The sequence below is a fragment of the Hordeum vulgare genome, chromosome 2H (assembly GCF_904849725.1).
Source record: "Hordeum vulgare subsp. vulgare chromosome 2H, MorexV3_pseudomolecules_assembly, whole genome shotgun sequence".
NCBI classification, from domain to species: domain Eukaryota; kingdom Viridiplantae; phylum Streptophyta; class Magnoliopsida; order Poales; family Poaceae; genus Hordeum; species Hordeum vulgare.
The window spans coordinates 603,550,233-603,563,655 of NC_058519.1; the positions used below are offsets into that span (position 1 = coordinate 603,550,233).

At 44.6% G+C, this 13,423-nt stretch overlaps 2 pseudogenes; both read right to left on the reverse strand.

Annotated features, from left to right (window-relative positions):
- Positions 1 to 1,964: 1,964 nt before the first annotated feature.
- Positions 1,965 to 3,887, reverse strand: LOC123428722 (annotated as a pseudogene).
- Positions 3,888 to 4,063: 176 nt separating this feature from the next.
- LOC123428723 lies at positions 4,064 to 6,732 on the reverse strand (annotated as a pseudogene).
- Between the last annotated feature and the right edge of the window lie 6,691 nt (positions 6,733 to 13,423).

Sequence of the window (13,423 nt, forward strand, 5' to 3'; positions counted from 1 at the left end):
CAACCCTCCAATAATCCCTTTGTGTGTTGTGTGCTTCAACTCTCAACTTAATTTGGCATTTCTTTGTCTTTCCAACAAACTTGCATTTGGTAGTGAAGCTGCGAGCGTGAGTACTTGTCCCCTAGCTGTAACATTTTGCGATAAATTAAGAAAAAGTAAGTGAAGATCATAACGATACACCATATTTTGAAGAGCAAATGATTTGTCCGAAAGTAATATTTGTACATGAATCGGGTTCGCATTTTAGTTTTCAATTAATAGGCCTATCTTGATAAAAAATCATGGGCACACAATTCAACAGGGACATAAGAAGCAAGCGCGACTGCTCATATTAAAGAAATGTCTCTTAAAAAATATAATTTCACTTTGGCTTAGACACACCAGACAAAGATAGTTCAAGATCGAACAATGTAAAGAACCGAGAGTAATAAATGTTCAACAGACCTAGAAAGAGTGGTTGCCAAGAAAGCCTAGTAAAATTATTAATTAGTCATTCCATGTTGTAGCACATAAGAAATTTAATTCCGTCCAACATGTAGGACAAAGACTAAGTACTCTTATAGAAACATATACGTCAAATAAATATAGCGGTAAGGCTCAACGAAAATAATGACATGCCCGCAAGAGAGCTTCAGCCTCAAGAAACGATACTGACCTTAATCAACACCGTAGAAACAATATTATTATTATGTTTTCTGCAACATAGTACACTATGTAAAAGAGAGCCAATTAAGTGAAAGATAATCAATTATCAAAAAGTAGTGCTATCTCAACATGATAGTCACCCTACATGCATCTAATTTTGTTTTAGAAAACCGAAACCTGACCATTTGACCATCTCTCCCAAACCTCCAAGTTATGGTCTTGGTGCAAAGGTGCTAGCTAGATAGTGTCTTTTTATCAAAAGATGGAATCAAATGCCTTAAACACTTAAACTATAATAACTGAATGTCGCCTCGCTCGGCTCTTGACTTGCTAAAATTATGTTATGCACAAAATGGTGAGCCTAAAAACCAACCTTCAAATTCATCCAACTTCATAACCAAAGCTTAATTCCTCCTACCTCTAAACACAACAACAAATCATTTTTTTGAACTGAAAAGGATGAACAAATTGACAAATTTACCACAATACTAATGCATTAAGATAAATACCAACCACATATATCGATTGCCGGAGTAGCCATCGATGACATCGAGCTTGGAGATCAAGTGGTTCTCACTGCTGGTCAGAAGCATGGCCAGTCAATGAATGCAAACTAAGGTCCTTATTTAATCTAAGATCTAATACCACAAATGTTCCACCTAGGCGGTGCATTTGTTTCTCCTGATCCGTGTGTTGCATAAAATTGCTTTCATGACAGCTGGAGGAGACAACGCATGATACAACGATGACTCATGGTAATATGCAGGAGACTGTGGCGCCGAGACCACCGGAGGAGTGGGGCGGTAGCATCGATCACATTCCTGCTAGGAGTGTGTTGGTGCCAAATATTAGAGAGATGACTCATAAAAAAATAAAAGTGCCGAATTATTTTCAGAATACACGGAATTACCATACATTAAAATTCAAATGACCTTACAACATGAACCTCAAAGAGGCTTGGCGTTCATGACAGCCTTGAGAATTTTCTTTTCCGTTTTATGTTCAGCAACTCAGATTAGAATTCAACTTGCAGAAGTGCTATGTGTGCTCCACCTTACTTTGTTCTTTCAGCTTCTCCTTGTCCGTCCATCTCTCTAGCTTCTCCACTCTTTCATTCATCTGCACATCATCACATATGATTTATAGGCATATTTTCATACTGTGTAGATCTCCTCTAGCTTTACATGCATACACGCCTAATGCAAATCTTAAAAAAATGCAAGGAAACGATCGAGGGAGAGGTTAAATTATGGGGCCTGGCGGAATCGAGCTCGAAGGCTCTGCAACCTTGGTCTATGCAAACATGATCATGAGAAGTATTAAAAGCCAAATCTCGCTGTTTCCTTGTCGACTTCACCATAGTCCATTTCAAGCCATGTGTATTTCTTTGCATAACACTCGAAATTTTTGCGGTTGGACCAACTGTTCTTAGTTTTGTCCTCAAACTTTTCTTCGAACTCATATATTGCTTCGTCTCCTGTTGAACAGGGATGTAGCTTTTTGTTGACCTCGTGCCCCTACTCTCCCCCATCTATTGAGAACCATGAAGCTTCCACCAGCATCAGATTCTAGAGTTAACAAACACTAATTAATTTTCTATTGTATGTTACCCATCATTCATAGATTCCTCGTGCTGGTGCTAGTAAGCAACAGTGACTTGTAGTTGCAGGACGAACCTAAAGCTTGAGTGATATAAAACTTATTATTGTTGTCTCCAACATTAGTCTGGTTCAAGGTGGCATCATAAATCTCATCACCCTGCAATAAAATATGTATAACGAAGGTGTGAAAAAATAGTAGAAAGAACAGATAATTGTTCAAGGTAGCTACTGTACATACTGAATACTAATATGAATGCTTTGTAGCTACTGTGCATAATGAATACTAAGACGATACATGAAGGATGCCATTCAATTTTTTTGTCGGTCTATTCTCTTAACACATGGTATATTAGGCCTGCTAAGCTGGTATATTTGGGTGACGCCATAGTCTATCACATCTATGAATAGTTATAGCCAAAGTGACAACCAGAACATGATGTAGTGCATTAGATACCACATGAATGAGAATATTAAATTTGGTTAAAGGAATTGTTTAAGTTTGACATTCATGGAGAGATCATCTTTTGCTCTGAACTCACCCATCATGCATACTGCACAGGAAGTAGGTGTTCAGTGAACCATGGTTTCAATTGAAGTGCACACATCCACGATACAATATGGGTAAGAAAAAAAACAATAATGAACTCACGCACCACTTGCAATACATGATAGGTCATTTTTATATCATCAAGGATGTGCTCATCCAGCACTGCAACACCTTTCTTCGTAACTTTGACAATCTTCTTCTTTTTCACCTCCTCTTCAATCTCCCCAACACCACCTGCACCAAAAAAATACATAAACGACCATGCCAAAAAACTGTTGCACGAGTAAAGTTCAAACCTCACCCTCCGATGACCAATACAAGAAATTAATAGATCAACAAACCTTTTGCAAGTTTCTTCTTGTCCTGGAAACCACCATCAGCAACTGCTGCAGAATTAACATGGGTTAATAGCAACCCCTCAATAACACCCTTCTTGATCCCATTCGACGCGAGTCCTCGTGCCTTGGCCAAATCTTGCAGCTCCCGGTAGCTCATGCACTGTAACTGTGCCGCCTCCAAAATCACATATGTGACTATATTTTCCTTTTTCAACTCCTCAACCTTCCCATCATCATCTGCACCAATACACAGCGAACAGTTAATACTCATGTAAAGTTCAGATCCTACCACTCAATAACCAATATAAGGAAATTAATAGACAAATAAACCTTCCGCTACTTCCTTCTTGTCCTGAATACCACAATCCACAACAGAAGTAGCAGGGCTGGAGAGCAACCTATGTAGAACATCCTTCTTGCCCCCATTAGCATTGAGCCCACGTGCCCTGGCCAAAGCCTGCATCTCACGATAGCCCATGCTCTCTAGCTTTCCGCATTCGACATGTCATTTTCCTCCTCGATTTCACCGTCACCACGTCGTTTCCTCTTCCTTTTTCTCTTTCCTTCCGCTTTGCCATCAATGACCACACCGCCTATGCCATCTACATTACACATCTCAGCTGCAGAAGCCGCCTCCTTCTCTTCCTTACGGATTGCAGCGTCCAGCCTTAGCACCTGGTGGAAAGGGCATTGCAGGAAGTAAGTCACAAGGACAATCCCCAAATGTGCCAATATTGAAAGCGTAAAGATACACATCACAGTCGCACCTAGATGACGTAAACAGACAGAGGGAAAAATGCAAGTATAGACAGGAGATAAATTCAGAAGGGGAAAATTCAGATAGCATTGCTGATCATGTCCGTGACCGTGCTACTGCTGCTGTCTGAGGCAAAATTCAGAGAAAAGGAGCGCAAACACCCCGTGGCCCCTTATCAAACGAGAAGCGCACGATTGCTAGAGCACTCGGAGCACAGCTGGAGCAGAGCCACCACGGCGAACTCCTTCTCCCTCGCCGGACCGTCCTCGATGGTCTCAACCAGTGCGGGTATCCCACCGGCTTCCACCACAGCATCACGGCCACCGGCTATGCTCGCGAGGCTGGCAAGAACTACCATTGCCTTCTCCGACGTCCCGGTGTCGCGCTCGCCGATGAGGTGCACGAGCGGCACGACGACTCCCGCGCTGACAGCATGTTCTTTGTTCCAGCGCGCAGCATGGTGAGCGCGTCCTTCTTTCCCCGTGTGGAGACCACAGAGAGCAGCGCGATGAGTGGCACGATGGCGCCACACGCGCCAATGGTGGCGCGGTTCTCCTCGATGCCTGACAAGCTGAGCAGCGCGCAGGATGTTGGGGAACGTCGCATGGGAAACAAAAATTTTCCTACGCGCACGAAGACCTATCATGGTGATGTCCATCTACGAGAGGGGATGAGTGATCTACGTACCCTTGTAGATCGTACAGCAGAAGCGTTAGTGAACGCGGTTGATGTAGTGGAACGTCCTCACGTCCCTCGATCCGCCCCGCGAACAATCCCGCGATCAGTCCCACGATCTAGTACCGAACGGACGTCACCTCCGCGTTCAGCACACGTACAGCTCGACGATGATCTCGGCCTTCTTGATCCAGCAAGAGAGACGGAGAGGTAGAAGAGTTCTCCGACAGCGTGACGGTGCTCCGGAGGTTGGTGATGACCTTGTCTCAGCAGGGCTCCACCCGAGCTCCGTAGAAACGCGATCTAGAGGAAAAACCGTGGAGGTATGTGGTCGGGCTGCCGTGGGAAAGTCGTCTCAAATCAGCCCTAAAACCTCCGTATATATAGGTGGGAGGGAGGGGACCTTGCCTTGGGGCTCAAGGAGCCCCAAGGGGTTCGGCCAAGCCAAGGGGGGAAGGCTCCCCCCCAAACCGAGTTGGACTTGGTTTGGTGGGTGGGAGTCCTTCCCTTCCTTCCCACCTCCCTTTTTTTTCTTTCTCTTTGATTTTTATCTCTATGGCGCATAGGGCCCTTTTGGGCTGTCCCACCAGCCCACTAAGGGCTGGTGCGCCACCCTTATGGCCTATGGGCTTCCCCGGGGTGGGTTGCCCCCCCGGTGAACTCCCGGAACCCATTCGTCATTCCCGGTACATTCCCGGTAACTCCGAAAACCTTCCGGTAATCAAATGAGGTCATCCTATATATCAATCTTCGTTTCCGGACCATTCCGGAAACCCTCGTGACGTCCGTGATCTCATCCGGGACTCCGAACAACATTCGGTAACCAACCATATAACTCAAATACGCATAAAACAACGTCTAACCTTAAGTGTGCAGACCCTGCGGGTTCGAGAACTATGTAGACATGATCCGAGAGACTCCTCGGTCAATATCCAATAGCGGGACCTGGATGCCCATATTGGAATCTACATATTCTACGAATATCTTATCGTTTGAACCTCAGTGCCAAGGATTCATATAATCCCGTATGTCATTCCCTTTGTCCTTCGGTATGTTACTTGCCCGAGATTCGATCGTCAGTATCCGCATACCTATTTCAATCTTGTTTACCGGCAAGTCTCTTTACTCGTTCCGTAATACAAGATCCCGCAACTTACACTAAGTTACATTGCTTGCAAGGCTTGTGTGTGATGTTGTATTACCGAGTGGGCCCCGAGATACCTCTCCGTCACACGGAGTGACAAATCCCAGTCTTGATCCATACTAACTCAACTAACACCTTCGGAGATACCTGTAGAGCATCTTTATAGTCACCGAGTTACGTTGCGACGTTTGATACACACAAAGCATTCCTCCGGTGTCAGTGAGTTATATGATCTCATGGTCATAGGAATAAATACTTGACACGCAGAAAACAGTAGCAACAAAATGACACGATCAACATGCTACGTCTATTAGTTTGGGTCTAGTCCATCACGTGATTCTCCCAATGACGTGATCCAGTTATCAAGCAACAACACCTTGTTCATAATCAGAAGACATTGACTATCTTTGATCAACTGGCCAGCCAACTAGAGGCTTGCTAGGGACGGTGTTTCGTCTATGTATCCACACATGTAAATGAGTCTTCATTCAATACAATTATAGCATGGATATTAAACGATTATCTTGATACAGGAATTATAATAATAACTATATTTATTATTGCCTCTAGGGCATAATTCCAACACAGGAAGCATTCTGCTTGGCGGAGGCCGTCCCGGTCCGCAACGCGTAGACGAGCGGCTTGGTGGCGCCCGCCGCCGTGATGGCCGAACGGTTGCGCTCCTCCAGCGAGAGGTTGAGCAGCGCCATCACCGCGTTCTCCTGCGCCACCGGGTCGGTGCTCCGCAGTAGCGGCACCAGCACGGGGATCGCGCCGGAGACGTCGACAAGCTCGCGGAAGTCCGAGCGGTGCTTGGCCAGCAGTCTTATCCTGGCCGCCGCCGCGCGCCGCGTGTCGGGCGCGGCATCGGGCCCCAACGCCTGCACGCACACCAGCACGAACAGCCATGGGGAGTCCGGGTGCAGCAGCACGGAGCGGATGGTGCGCATGGAGCGGCCCGGGCGGCGGGGCGCGCACGGCCTCTGCTTGGGCGAGAGGATCTGGGAGCCGGCGAGCGAGACCATGGCTGGCTGGCATCGGTGGGCGGAGTGATGATGGAGGGAGGGTGGTGTGCTGGTGGTTGCAGCGGATGGTGCGGATGGTGCGCATGGAGCGGCCCGGGCGGCGCGGCGCTCCTCGGGGGATTCCAGGAGGAGGGAGGAGGCCGGGGAGGAGGGAGAGGTGAGCGCCGCGGAGGGGGTGGGGGGCGGCGAGCGATGGCTGACTGGGTCATTGCCATTGGATTCCCGAGAGCCGACGGCTGCCTGCTCTCAGCACAGGACACCCCGCTCGCCTTCCCCGAGGACAGCGAGCACGACGAGGCCACTGAGGCCGCCGCCGCGGAGGACGCCGCCGCCAAAGCCTGCACGCAGGACAAGGTGAGCCGCCGGGCCGCGAGATCTGCGCCCGCGCCCGCGCATCCCTCCGCCAATCCCTTCCGCCTCGATTCCTGTTTCTTGCTCCTCGATGGAAGATCGTGGGCAGAAGACAGTGGAGATCGTGGGTGCATCACGAGATGGAGGGGATCAAGATCGAGGTAATTGGGAAAGCTATCGAAGGAGGTTGAACCACATCGTGCTCGCGCGTGCGGGATGGATTGGTTTTTTTACCGCACGATCGAGGGGTGCGAGGAGAGTCAAACCGGTTTAATTGTCGTTGCTTTTTGGAGGGTATTGAAAAAATCAGTGGGGCGACGGGAGTGGGAGGCGGGATCGAGAGGTGGGATTCGCTGGGAGGTCGAACCATCGTGGAGGTTGAACCATCACGACGGCACATCCTGCTTTAATAGTAGAGATACCCATGTAGCCATGCCAAAATACTATCGATCAACATACAGTATGCCAGCCAATGTTCCCCCTTTGTCCTTGGTTCTGTAGTTTGTTTTGATTTTTTTCTGCTTTGTCGAGTTAAACCAAAAGTGTCTCTATGTAATTAAGCACACACCATATTCTTCCCTAATATGTGTTTACTATCGATAAGCTCGCAGGTTGAAGGATGCTAATCACCCCACATGTACGCCCTATTGACTTGATGTGATGGCCTATATAGCTTCACCTGGAGGTGTTCACGTCTCCACTTGTCCATTGGTAACCTTGATGAAGTGGTTAATTGGTTAGGAACCGAAATATTTGAATAATGTTGAGTCATCAGGCAATTTATTTATCCATTATTTCATTTATAATTTTTCATTTGTACACATCGATGATTTTCTAGATTGAGACCAAGAATTAAGATTGATCCATATTTCACTTTATTAGTTTGTTGCATTTATGAAGGCTGGTCGTCTTCCTAGAGGAATCAAACATTATGGGCTCCCATACAATTCGTACGTGTCATGCTGGTATATCTCCTCTCTTTTTACTTTCCGAGTTTACTTTTATTTCAGTTTCTAGGTGCACCTAAATTTTCTTCAAGGGTGACAAGCACATCCCTGGACATAACAGATAATTGTTTCTTAGCTATTGTAAACCTGAAGTGGTATCCCCATGATAATCTTTTGGATTATCTAACTGAATCTAGAATACATACCAAGTGCCATTGTTTGCTAACTATGATTTATAATTCCTGCTTTCTATGGAATAAATAAGATTATGTAGGTTTCATATCACACCCACTTTGCAACTTTATTAAAGGTAAATAGCTTAGCCCTCTATTGATGATGTCTTTGGTTGTTCAAATCGTGTCATGTGGCTGCTCATGTCTCGCTCTCTTGATGACTAACTTTTTGATGTCTTTATCCTCTCATATAGTTTCTTATTATTAAATAATCATATGGACTATTGCTAGCCCAAGAAAACATTTTCATGGTTTCTCTTAAATAAGCATTCATTCTTTTTAGGGGAAGTATGCACATTCATTTGTTGTTGTGAAAAAGTGAGCTAAATGCCAAATAGCAGTGCTCCAGTTTACTTTCCATACCGCAAAATATGTGTTTCACTATAGTTTATTCTTGAACATAGTACTACATGTTTCGTTTTTGCATTTTGAATTAGAAAACAACAACTCGAATTTCATATGCTCAATTTACTCTTTAATTTCCAGGGTTACAAGTGAACTTAAATGCCATTTCCTGGAAATCAGTGTAAGATAACATCACCCTTTATGAAGTTCAATTGTTTCAATGCTCTTAGAAGCCAACCTGAGTACCAAGGACAGAAATACACGACTATGCCATGTTAGTGCCGAGTCCAAGTCGATACCATGTATCTATGTATCATTCAACATTTCAAAAGGAAATACCAACTTGGTTTCTTTTTGTTCCAATTACGTCAATGTGTTTCTAATTTCAAGTTAGTTGCAAAAAAGTATAATTTAGAAGTCCCGTAGCAATGCGCCGCCGCCGATTGAACCCATGGGCGCGAGACTGGGAGACATTTTTTACGGGCGTATGGGCCACCATCCTCGAGACAGCGCCATGGACGGTACTGGCTGCAGCAGCGGGACCTTATCGTGCTGTGGCCCATGGTCGGTGATGAGCTTTCTCTCTCTCTCTCTCCTTTGCTCTTACAATTTTCTTGGTTTATCTTCCTGTTTATTCTCAGATCAAAGTCAATGGGACGTGATGTACCATAAGAATAAGATGTTTGCATGTTTTCAAATGATGAGTTGTTTCAGAATTGTTAGAATAAGCTCGCCCTCGTTCTTTTCTGTTTGAATTAGATTTGCTTGTTCCAAATTTTGGTTACATTGTTGTGTGATGTACTGATCTTGGTGTTGTTTTGTTTGCAGAGACACCTAGCGATGTATCAAAATCTGTCCTGCAGAATAAAGGAGCGTTGAGGATGATGGTTTCCATGTTGGCTTGGATGTTGCTTGTTTGGTAGTGGCCTTTAATATGTAGGTAATATCTTGGGGTATCATATTCGCTTATTCTCCATTAGATTCCCCCGTTCATTGCAGGATTTTTCCTGTTGTGTTCGGTTAGTTGTGATGTGTGTCGCCTGTAGGGATACGTTGTGGCCGCAAGCCATGCGTGTGCCGGTGACAAACATGCTAGGTAATATTTGTGTTCATGAATGCAGGAGGAAAATAACTTGATAGTTTGAAATAAAAATGGTTCCCAGAAGATTTGGTCATGGTGCAGTATTCTTAGGCTAACTTACTATTTCTTGTAGAAACTAGAAAGATATGTCTAGAGAATAAATGTACATGTAAATTTGGTACACATAGTTTCAATACATGTGCATTTCACTTTCAGCTATATGTAGGTTACTAGCATGCTTTTATTCGAGGTATTTGCCAAGTGGTGTGTGGCTGAATTAAGTGGAAGTTCTTCCATCGGTTGTTGCTGGTCATATAGAGTTTACCTTTGATTTTATATATGGTGTACATGGGTCCAGTTTTCTTCAGAAAATTTGATATAGTTTTCTGCAATAATTAGCCTGGTTTGTATCATTTGGTGACCTATGAAGTTGTATAGTCACATTCTATCTTGTAGAAGTAATCACTAATCTACCAAAAGTAGGTTTGTATCATTTGGTGACCTATGAAGTTGTATAGTCACATTCTATCTTGTAGAAGTAATCACTAATCTACCAAAAGTAGAGCCATGATAACTGCATTCAATCAAGACTGTATTACAAGGATTTCCAGCCAATAATAAGACCATGGTTTTCAGTAGTGCTTGTACAATGAAAAGAGGCAGTCCCGAGATTCAAATTTGTTCACCAGAGTGGTTTTTTGATTAGTTTTTGCTTTGTTTCAAGTGCCAATCGAGGAACCACGTCAAGTACAAGCTTTATGCTACTATGCTTTGATGCTTCACTTTGTCATCATGAGGGTAAATTCTGCATCACTTATTAAAATTTGCTATACATTGAAGATGCAAAAAATGGAATAGATGGTTCACAACATAGTAGTCGAGGGACCATGAACAAAGGGTATATCTTCATGAAATGTATGGTACTTCCCTTGTGGAGGTGCTGTCTTGCCCCTGCAGGCCTATCATCTTGCCTGGAGGTGCGGGTTGTGGAGACAAAATACCTAGTTCATTGTTTGTTTTGTGAAGTTTGTGATTTCTGCATCCCATCTATAATGATCTTTGTAGTTAGATGTTAGTCAGCGTTGCACTGATGCGTGAAAGGAAGGATATCAGATAATCAATTCATTTTTCACGTGTTAACAAAATCAGCTAAGCATATTTTTCATGTCTTAACAAAATATATATACGCATGTGTGTTTTCTTCTCCAGATTTTTATGGTCTGACTTCTTTTGTGAATAATAGTCTTGTTCAATCAGATTACCAGCTCCAAATATAGAAGCAACTAGCTTTGGAAAGGTTGAAGGAGGCATTGCTGCAGTGAAAACATTCAGTGGTCAACCAGTATATATTCCCAATTGGGCGTTCCTCTGTTCTACACTCATTGAATTTTCTTTAACATGTTTTGGTAAATACTTTTCCATTTTTTTTTAATTCTGATGTATCGATATTTGCCAATTCAGAATAATTTCTTCGCAACTGTTGTCACTTCTATTCAGTACCATGCCCTTGTTGATACATAAAAGAGCAGAAAGAGAAGCCGAGTCCAAGTACGTGGCTGGCGTGTGCATTGTAATGCAGTGCCAGAGACCGGGACCTTGGCTTCTCCGAGAATGTCCATGGTACCACTTCAAAAGTATATCATGGACGTGCTTCAGGTCAATACTTCAAAATCATGTAGGAGAATCACTACTAGGAATAGGGCTATAGATGATATAGATACTAATGGCGCACCACACAAGCAGTGCGCCACTACTATATAGTAGTGGCGCACCATGTGAGGTGTGCCATTAGTGTGGTGGACACTAATGGCGCACCACACACTCGGTGCGCCACTACTATTTTTTTATATTTTTATTTTTTTTTTGCAAAACTACTAATGGCGCACCAGCAGCTGGTGCGCCATTAGTAAGCAGGGTTACTAATGGCGCATCTGTTAGTAGTGCGCCACTACTATAATTTTTTTTGGGTTTTTTTTGCAAACTACTAATGGCGCACCGCAGCTAGTGCGCCATTAGTAACCCGTGTTACTAATGGCGCATCTGTTGGTGGTGCGCCACTACTATTTTATTTTTATTTTTATTTTTTGCAGAACTACTAATGGCGCACCAGAGGAGGTGCGCCATTAGTAACCAGGGTTACTAATGACGCATATGAAGGTTGTGCGCCATTAGTAACCTGGGACCAGCTAGATATTTTGGACAGCCACCTACCACACTTACTTTCCCCACTTTCATTCTCTCCACCTCCTCCTCCAAGCTTGTCTCGGGTGCCTCCTCCTCCTCACCTCATTTGCATCATAGATTCACCCAAATTAAGTGGTTAAATTACCTTTTTTTGATAGGTAAGTAAGGGGAAAGCTTTTATGTTGTAGATCTACTTTTTTCTCCCTCCAACAACGTGCACATGCACTTTTTATGGCCTAACTAGATCTACGTATGTTTGTGGTGTTGCATATGTTTGTGGTGTTGCATATATGTTTGTGTTTGCAGGTACCGGTATTTGAAATGCGATAGTTGCCAATATTTTTCCGGAATGTTGATTCATTTCCGTTTCGGCGAGAATTTGGCACTATGCATTCTTTTTTGTCCTATTTTTAGGCAAAGTCATGCCAAAAATTTTTTGGTTCTAAAATATCGTTTTGCTCTACCCCGCAGGCGACCATGGTCCGCACGATGACCGAAGGCATCATGAATATGTTTTTGAGCTCCGCGAAGGGCGAGATGCTTCAAAAGAACGAGACGGAGATAAGATGTCCGTGTCGAAGATGCAAGCTGAAGAGCATTATGGACCCGGATTCCGTAAAGGTGCGGGACCACCTGCTCTTGCGTGGTTTCATGGATGGCTATCGGTGGCAAGGTGATGAAGATGATTATGAAGTCGTCCATGGGGGCGGGAAAGAAATGAGGAAGGGCATGAGCAAGACAACCGCGACGAGGGCGGGCGAGAAGACGAAGAATCTCCAGGACACAATCATCATCTAGAAGATGCCGGACATGATGATGAGGAAGATGCCGGAGCAGATGAAGGGCATGATCATGAAGATGAAGATGCCGGAGCAGACGATGATGGACCATCGATGGCCTGGGTGCAGGACCCTCATATTCAAGAGCTGCTTCTCAAGCAGACAGATAACGCAAGAGCTGCTGCCCGAGAGAAAGCCAAGCTGGATCAACTAGAGATAGACGCGGTTACTCCATTGTATGAAGGATGGAGGCCTGAGGATACCCGCCTGAAAGTAACGCTCATGGCTCTGGAGATGAAGGTAAAATACAAAATGACCGACGCATGCTTCGACGAGAACATGTCATTCTGGCACGAACGTCTTCCCAAGGGGAACAAGTGCCCGACCAGTTTCGAGGAGGCGAAGAAAATCGTGTGTCCTCTGGATTTACCGCACGTGAAATACCATGTGTGCATGAACAATTGCATCATTTATCGGGACGAGCACGCGGAGTCTACCATATGTCTGGTGTGCGGCGTCAGTCGATACAAGAAGAGGAAGAAAGCTCCTCGAAAAGTGGTGTGGTACTTTCCAATCACTCCTCGTCTGCAACGGTATTTCGCGGACCCTAAGGTAGCAAAGCTCTTGCGTTGGCACGCAGATAGGGAGGAGAAAAAGCGAGAAGATGACGGAAATGATCCGGAGATAAATAAAAAAGACAAGATGCTGAGTCACCCTAAGGATGCGAGCCAGTGGCAAGCGTTGAACTATGAATACCCAGAATTTGGGGAC